Genomic DNA, 7,510 nt, shown 5'->3' with positions numbered 1-7,510 from the left:
TGGCACCCAGAGTGGTAGTCTTCTGCTGTAGCCCATCTGTTACAACCACTGGATTGTAACAAGTGGTTATTTGAGTTACTGTTGCCTTTCTATCAGCTCGAACCAGCCTGACCATTATCCTCTGACCTCTGGAATCAACAAGGCATTTCACCCACATAACTGCTGCTCACTGGATATTTTCTTTTTCAGACCATTCTCTGTAAACTACTTGTGAAAATCCCATAGATCAGCAATTTGTGAAATACTCAGACCAACCCAACCAGCACCAAAAACCATGCCACATTCAAAGTAATTTAAATCACCTTTCTTCCACCTTTCTTCTGATGCTTCATCAGATCATCTAGAGCATGTGTACAAGCCTAAACCACTGAGTTGCTGCCATTTGATTGGCTGATTAGATATTTGTGCTAATGAGCAGTTGAACGGATGTATGTACTGCCATTTTTATCTATATTTATTGAAAGGGAGGACCAAAAATCATGGTGAGAAAAAAAGATCATATTTCTAAAATACCAATCTGTACTATACACTCAATTGTTACTTTTTATGAAATAAACTATCCAGATAATACTGCTGTACCTAGCAGACAGTCATCCTACATAGAAATTGAACCACTTGTAGTGTAGTTCATTGATTTTTGTTGATCCCAACGCAATTATTTTTTGAAATTGTTTTGCACTGCTCATTTGCAGTCTAGACATGGTGATATATGTGATGTGACTGTCTTAGGGAAGGGCAAGGTTTTTCGGTTGGATTTGTTAATGCATAAATGAGATAAATAGAATAATGCATGCCGCTTACCTGATTTCAACTGAAGCATAGAGTATAAATTTAAAAAGTGACATTCTAAATTAAACTTTTTAAAAAATGACTTAATATGCTACGTGTAATGGATTACCTATAACATTAATGTGTAGTAACCACTAGGCAATGTCTTTGACAATTCATATATTTTATGTGTGGTTGTCCATGAGTCAATGAGTGGTTTGACTGCAGCAGGACACACTGCAGTAGACAACTTTGGTTGGTGGTCAAAGACAAGATTTGTAGAACTATGGAAGAAATGTAATCCTTTGCTCCAGGGAGAGCTGTCACTCAGAAGTGTTTTTTTTTTTTTTTTTTATCTGCCAGGCCAATCAGAAAACGGCCTCATCACTCTTGAAATACTTCAATATGTCTCCATATCCGCCTGGCCAGTTGCGATACTTGCATGGCAGGACTACGATAATCCAAATCCTAGAATGACCTAGAAAGTCCTTACTCTGGAGAGAAAGAAAAAAAAAAGAAAAATTAAATATAAAAAAGTATTTTATTTTTTTTCCGAAATTGTCTAAAAATGTCTGTATTTGCTTCCATCACTTTATTTTATTCATCAGTGCTACACACACAGGTTGATATAGTATAAAGCCCATTTGAAATAGTGTGTGGGCTGTATTGCCACTTTTATTGATAGAAAGAGTGAAGAACTGAAATGAAATAATTGGGGTTCCATTAGGAAATTATGAAAGTCAGACACAAACTTGTGTTCCTAACATCAGAACCAAGGCTCAATGTGTTAAGGCTGTGATAGGGCACAGCTCCATTTTGTGTTAGTATTATAATCTCATATATACCCCGAAGGTCTGAATGAATTCAGATGAAGCTGGAAGTCAGAGCTATTTCCTGCCCACTGTCAGTTTCTCTTAAGTTGGATGTCAGATGAGAACTTTTATATGTGTGATTTGTAGTCTAGATAGCAGTACTTATTGGAGAGCTGCAGGGAGAACGATAAATCAAACATGTGCAAACTTGTAAAATTCTCTTGACATAATAATAGGCAAGAATATATGGAAATTGCAGATACATCTGTAAACTTGAAAACTTAGCCACACTAAAAAAAAAAAAAAAATTGAAGACACCTGGTGCCACACTCTAATCAGATAATTAACTAAAAACAACTGTAAAGGCCTTTAAATGGCCTCTCAGTCTAGTTATGTAGGCTACACAATCATGGGGAAGACTACTGACTTGACTGTTGTCCAAAAGATGATCATTGACATCTTGCACAAGGAGGGCAAGACACAAAAGGTCATTGCAAAAGAGGCTGGCTGCTCACAGAGCTCTGTGTCCAAGCACATTAATAGAGAGGCGAAGGGACTGAAAAGATGTGAAAAAAAAGTGTACAAGCAATAGGGATAACCGCACCCTGGAGAGGATTGTGAAACAAAACCCATTCAAAAATGTGGGGAAGATTCACAAAGAGTGGACTGCAGCTGGAGTCAGTGCTTCAAGAACCACTACACTCAGATGTGTGCAAGACATGGGTTTCGGCTGTTGCATTCCTTGTGTCAAGCCACTCTTGAACAACAGACTGCGTCAGAAGCATCTAAAGACAAAAAGTACTGGACTGCTGCTGAGGTGTCCAAAGTTATGTTCTCTAATGAATGTAAATTTAGCATTTCCTTTGGAAATCAGGGTCCCAGAGTCTGGAAGAAGAGAGGAGAGGCACACACTCCAATTTCCTTGAGGTCCAGTGTAAAGTTTCCAAGGTCAATGATGGTTTGGGGTGCCATGTCTTCTACTGGTGTTGGTCGACTAAGTTTTCTGAGGTCCAAGGTCAACACAGCCATATACCAGGAAGTTTAAGAGCACTTCATGCTTCCTGCTTCTGACCAACTTTACGAAGACAGATTTCATTTTCCAACAGGACTTGGTACCTGCACACAGTGCCAAAGCTACCAGTACCTGGTTTAAGGACAATGGTATCCCTGTTCTTAATTGACCAGCAAACTCGCCTGACCTTAACCCCATAGAAAATGTATGGGGTATTGTGAAGAGGAAGATGTGATATGCCAGACCCAACAATGCAGAAGAGCTGAAGGCCACTATCAGAGCAACCTGGGCTCTCACAACACCTGAGCAGTGCCACAGACTGATCAACTCCATGACACACCGCATTGCTGCAGTAATTCAGGCAAAAGGAGCCCCAACTAAGTATTAAGTGTGGTACATGCTCATGCTTTTCACGTTCATACTTTTCAATTGGCCAAGATTTCTTAAAATCCTTTCGTTGTATTTGGTTTTAATTATATATATATATATATATATATATATATATATATATATATATATATATATATATATATATATATATATAAACCTTAAACACATTTCCTTGAACTAAGTTTTATGGTTGCAAATCAGACCAATTCTCACTGGAAGCACAGTTGGCACATTCCGGCCACCCTTTTGGTATTGCTATGCAGTCCCTCCTTGGGGGCCTGGGCCCCTGGGATTCTGCTTTCTCTGCAGTGCATCCCTAACTGAAGAATGGGACTGGGCCACCTGTCTGCACCATGGTTCCCGCCTGGCACTTTGAGTGTCATCAAATCTCAGAAAACAACTATTCTGTCTTCTACCAATATCCCATGGTTGAGGTCGATTAAAGTGGGGAGTCTGTGGAAGCTGACAGCCTTGATATGACTGTCTAGTTATTCTAGAGCGACCAAATGTGCACTGCATTGACTCTCTTGTACCACGCGCTTGTTCTGCTTTATCAAACATTGCTTGAGAATCCGGGTGAAACACTTGACCTGGAGTAACTGGCATGTGAGTCAGTTATTTTCTGTTAGTGTCAGAAAGGGGGGTTTGTACCAATCAGATCTGCCTACCAGAATGTATTGCAGATGACATAGAGGCACCGATGTCCCTAGTAAGCTGTGCATGTGTAGCAAGGGCTGCATCCACTAAACCTAAAACTACCCAATCCTCCTGACTTATAATTTTTCTCAGAGCAGCCATAATTATTGCTAGAGCATTACCAGAACAGGCTGCATGTGTGGCCGCATTAGAAGTCTGACTCACCAAATTATCATTCTTCTCACATTCTTTCTTGGGACTCCAGGGGTCATCAGTCACCCGGTCTGGACCTAGAGGTGTTAATGCTGCCATTTCACGATCTACTGCTGGCATACCACTAATACTGGTTTCTGTAGCATACTTTATATTGACAAAGCACCTTAGGGTTGTGCTAATATCACAAAAAAGCTACTTACCAATCTGTACACTTCCAAAAGAGCCAAAATATAATCTGTGAGCAAATATCAACTCATAATTCAGAATATAAACAACAACCACTTACCTAAATGTAGAGAAAAATGTAAAATGAAAATTCTCAGATTTTTTTTTATAGTGAACAAACCACTCAGGGTCACTGTGACGACCCCGAGTCTCCTCCCCCTGATTCCATTGGTGCTGACCATGGGAGTTCCTGATTGGTTTTCTCATTGTTAATTGATAATTAGTTAGAGTATATAAGAGTGCTGTGCGTTATTTGGAGGAGGCACTCTCTGGGGAAGTACTCCTTCGGAGTGTCTATTTTGTATGTTTTTCCTTACACATGTAGCGTTAATTTTGTTATAGTTGTTTGTATGTTTCTTTGTTTTATCTTATCCCTAGACTTCTGTTATTATTATTTGTGGCATATGTTTAAATCAATAAACAAATTGTTGATGGAACGTTTTGCATGATCCCTCTTTCATGTTGCGATTTAAAACGAGCAGGTCGTAACATGAAATTGGGGGCTCGTCCAGGATTGCTGCATGTGTGAGTAAATGCATAAGGTTTTCTGTGTGTTCACCTTTTGTAAATGAGTAGACTTCAGGTATTTAGAGTGTTCTCAGCTGGGTTTGCAATCCTTCCATCGAGACACTGTGTTTTTTGTTTTTGTTTGTTATTTTGCCTTTCTTATTTTTGAAGGTTATTCTGGGCGGAGGTTTTAAATCTCTGTCGGGGGTACGCTTCAGACTTTTGGTTTAAAAGCCAATTGTTCTTGAGTTCAGCGTTTAAATGCCGCCCCGAGTCCAGTACACCTTTGAAGATTAGATAGGTTTAGTTAGTTTCGTTTAGAGTTAGGAACTGGAGTCTCTCATTTTCATTAAGGGTGACACTTTGTTGTTTTCTGTATCTGTGCTTGTGATGCCTGCTGAAGTATGAAGATAATTTGAGGAATGACTTGTGGTAAGTTATTTATCTCATATCTAAGCAGGGTTTGCACCTGGAGCGTGTATGTGTGACAATCCCGGGCGAAGTGGCTGATGGGATTTGTATTATTACTGCTCTAGTTTAGCGGCATCTCACGTGTTTTTGTATTGCTATTTTGCTGTTGTGTTTCTATGCTGCATATCCTAAAGCAGAAATGTCGTCTGTAATCGAGGATTTCTTCAAACTTCCTTCTGAAATCTTACTGGAGAGATGTACGAAGGAAGAGCTGTTGCAGATTGCAGAGCGTTTTGGAGCAGAGGTAACGAGTAATGAAGCTTAAAGAAGCTTAAAGAAACGCTGATGAGAACTGTGAGAAACGCACTTTCTGAGCAGTGTGTTTTTTAAGGTGAGAGCTCAAGCTATTCATTCTGAAGAGTCTTTAACCTCTCCTTCTTACGCTGCCGATCAAAATGTGAAGTTTAGTGACCTGTTGTTGCAAGAGAAACAGTTATGTGTTGATACAGAAAAAACGTTGTGCTGAACGCGATGCTTGTGCGCTGAAAGAAAAACAGTTAGAAAATAATTTTGAGATAAAAAAATAGAGTTGCAGCGTAATTTAGAGTTGCAACAGACACTGGAGTTACGCAAATTGGAGTTACAATCTGAAAGGGAGGACTTGAGTTAGAGCTGAATGCCCAAACAGTTGGAACTCCACTTCATGTGTCATCTGTTGAATCTAGGTTGGCTGCACCTGTTTTTGATGTTTATAAAAACATTAGACTAGTGCTGCCATTTTTTGAGATGTAGAGAAGTATTTCCAACATTTTGAACGTGTTGCAGAGTCTGAGATGGCCAAAAGAGTTTTGGACCTTATTGCTGCAATGTGTTTTAATAGGGAGGGCACAGGAAGTTTATTCAGCGTTGACTATGGAGCAAAGTGGTGATTATGAAATTAAGTCTGCTATTTTGCATGCTTATGAGCTGGAACCTGAAGCATACTGCCAGAAATTTAGAAGTCATTTTAAGGCTGAGAAGTGCACATATCTTGAGTTTGCTAAAGAGAAAGAGAACTTGTTTTACCGTTGGTGTACCTCAGTAAAAATAACCACCAAGGACGAGCTTAGAGAGCTAATTATTTTAGAGGAGTTCAAAAGCTGTGTTCCAAATGCTGTTGCTATGTATCTTAATGAGCATAAAGTGAGTAAAATGTCAGAAGATGCTCTCATGGCAGATGAATTTGTTCTTACTCATCAGCTTTCTGTTAGTCACTTAAATGATCTGAGCAGATCTAAGTTGAGTGTTACTGTTAAAAATAAAAACATGGTTGCACGCCAGAAGGCTGTGTCAAACTTTGCTGATAATATCTCAGTCACACGTACGAAAGGTGAGCTGGTTTGCTTTTATTGTAAAAAGCCAGGACATAACATTTCTGATTGTATTGCTCTTAAAAAGAAAGAGAAAAGGGTTAAACATGTTGGTTTAATTTCTACATCAAATGTGAAGCATATTCCTGCTCGATTTAACCAGCAGATTGAACGGGTGGATGTTACTGAGATGGAGAGTTTTAAAAATAATGCTGATTTTGCACCATTTCTCACTGAAGGGACTGTGGCTTTGCCTAATTCTGATGAGACCGTGCCTGTACACATCCTTCGAGATACTGGGGCGGGGCAATCCTTTCTGATGGAAGGACTTTTGCCCTTGTCTGAACGTACTGCTACGGGAACAAAGGTGCTGGTGAGAGGACTTGAGATGGGCTTTACCGAAGTTCCTCTACACTGCATTCATCTTAATTCCAAACTCGTGTCAGGTGATGTGGTAGTTGGAGTTCATGCTATGATTCCTGTCCCTGGTGTAACTTTCAAACTGGGCAATTATTTAGCTGGGGGAAATGCCTGGGAAAAGTCAGACGGTGGTGTTCCACCTATAGGAGTCTCTGCTGTTGAGAAATTAGGTGGATCTTCTGATTGTCTCGATTTATATCCTGCATGTGCAATAACTCGGGCGATGGCTGAGAAAGGCGTGCCAGATGAAACTGAAAATATCTTTGTAATACATTTCTTGCTTCTGAAAATTTCTCTCAGCCAGAACCTAGTATTGCATGTACGGATGTGGAGGATATGATACCGGTTCATGAGTCACATGCTGTTGATGATCATAAGACAGATAAGTCTGATCTTATGTCAGAAAGTCCATTTATCTGTGATGAACATGTTAGCGTCTGTTCTTTATCTCCGCTTTATAGTGTAACTCGAGATGATCTTATCAAAGCACAGCAGGTGGAGATACTCTCCAAAAATTGTTCTCTTTAGCTCATGAAGTAGCAGACAAGACTTCATCTCCCTTCTATTTTCTCCAGGATGGATTGCTTTATAGGCAGCAACCTATGAGCTCTGATTTTTCACTCTATCCTGGGATCCAAATCGTGGTTCCCGTTAAGTTTTGTCAAGACCTCTTACAGCTTTCACATCAGGGCATAGCTGGTCATATGGGGATACGAAAGACCTATGATCGAGTTCTAAGGAAGTTTTATTGGCCTAGATGTAAG

The sequence above is a fragment of the Carassius gibelio genome, chromosome A17 (genome assembly GCF_023724105.1).
Source record: "Carassius gibelio isolate Cgi1373 ecotype wild population from Czech Republic chromosome A17, carGib1.2-hapl.c, whole genome shotgun sequence".
Classification (NCBI taxonomy): Eukaryota; Metazoa; Chordata; class Actinopteri; order Cypriniformes; family Cyprinidae; genus Carassius; species Carassius gibelio.
Note: the sequence above shows the minus strand (reverse complement) of the source record.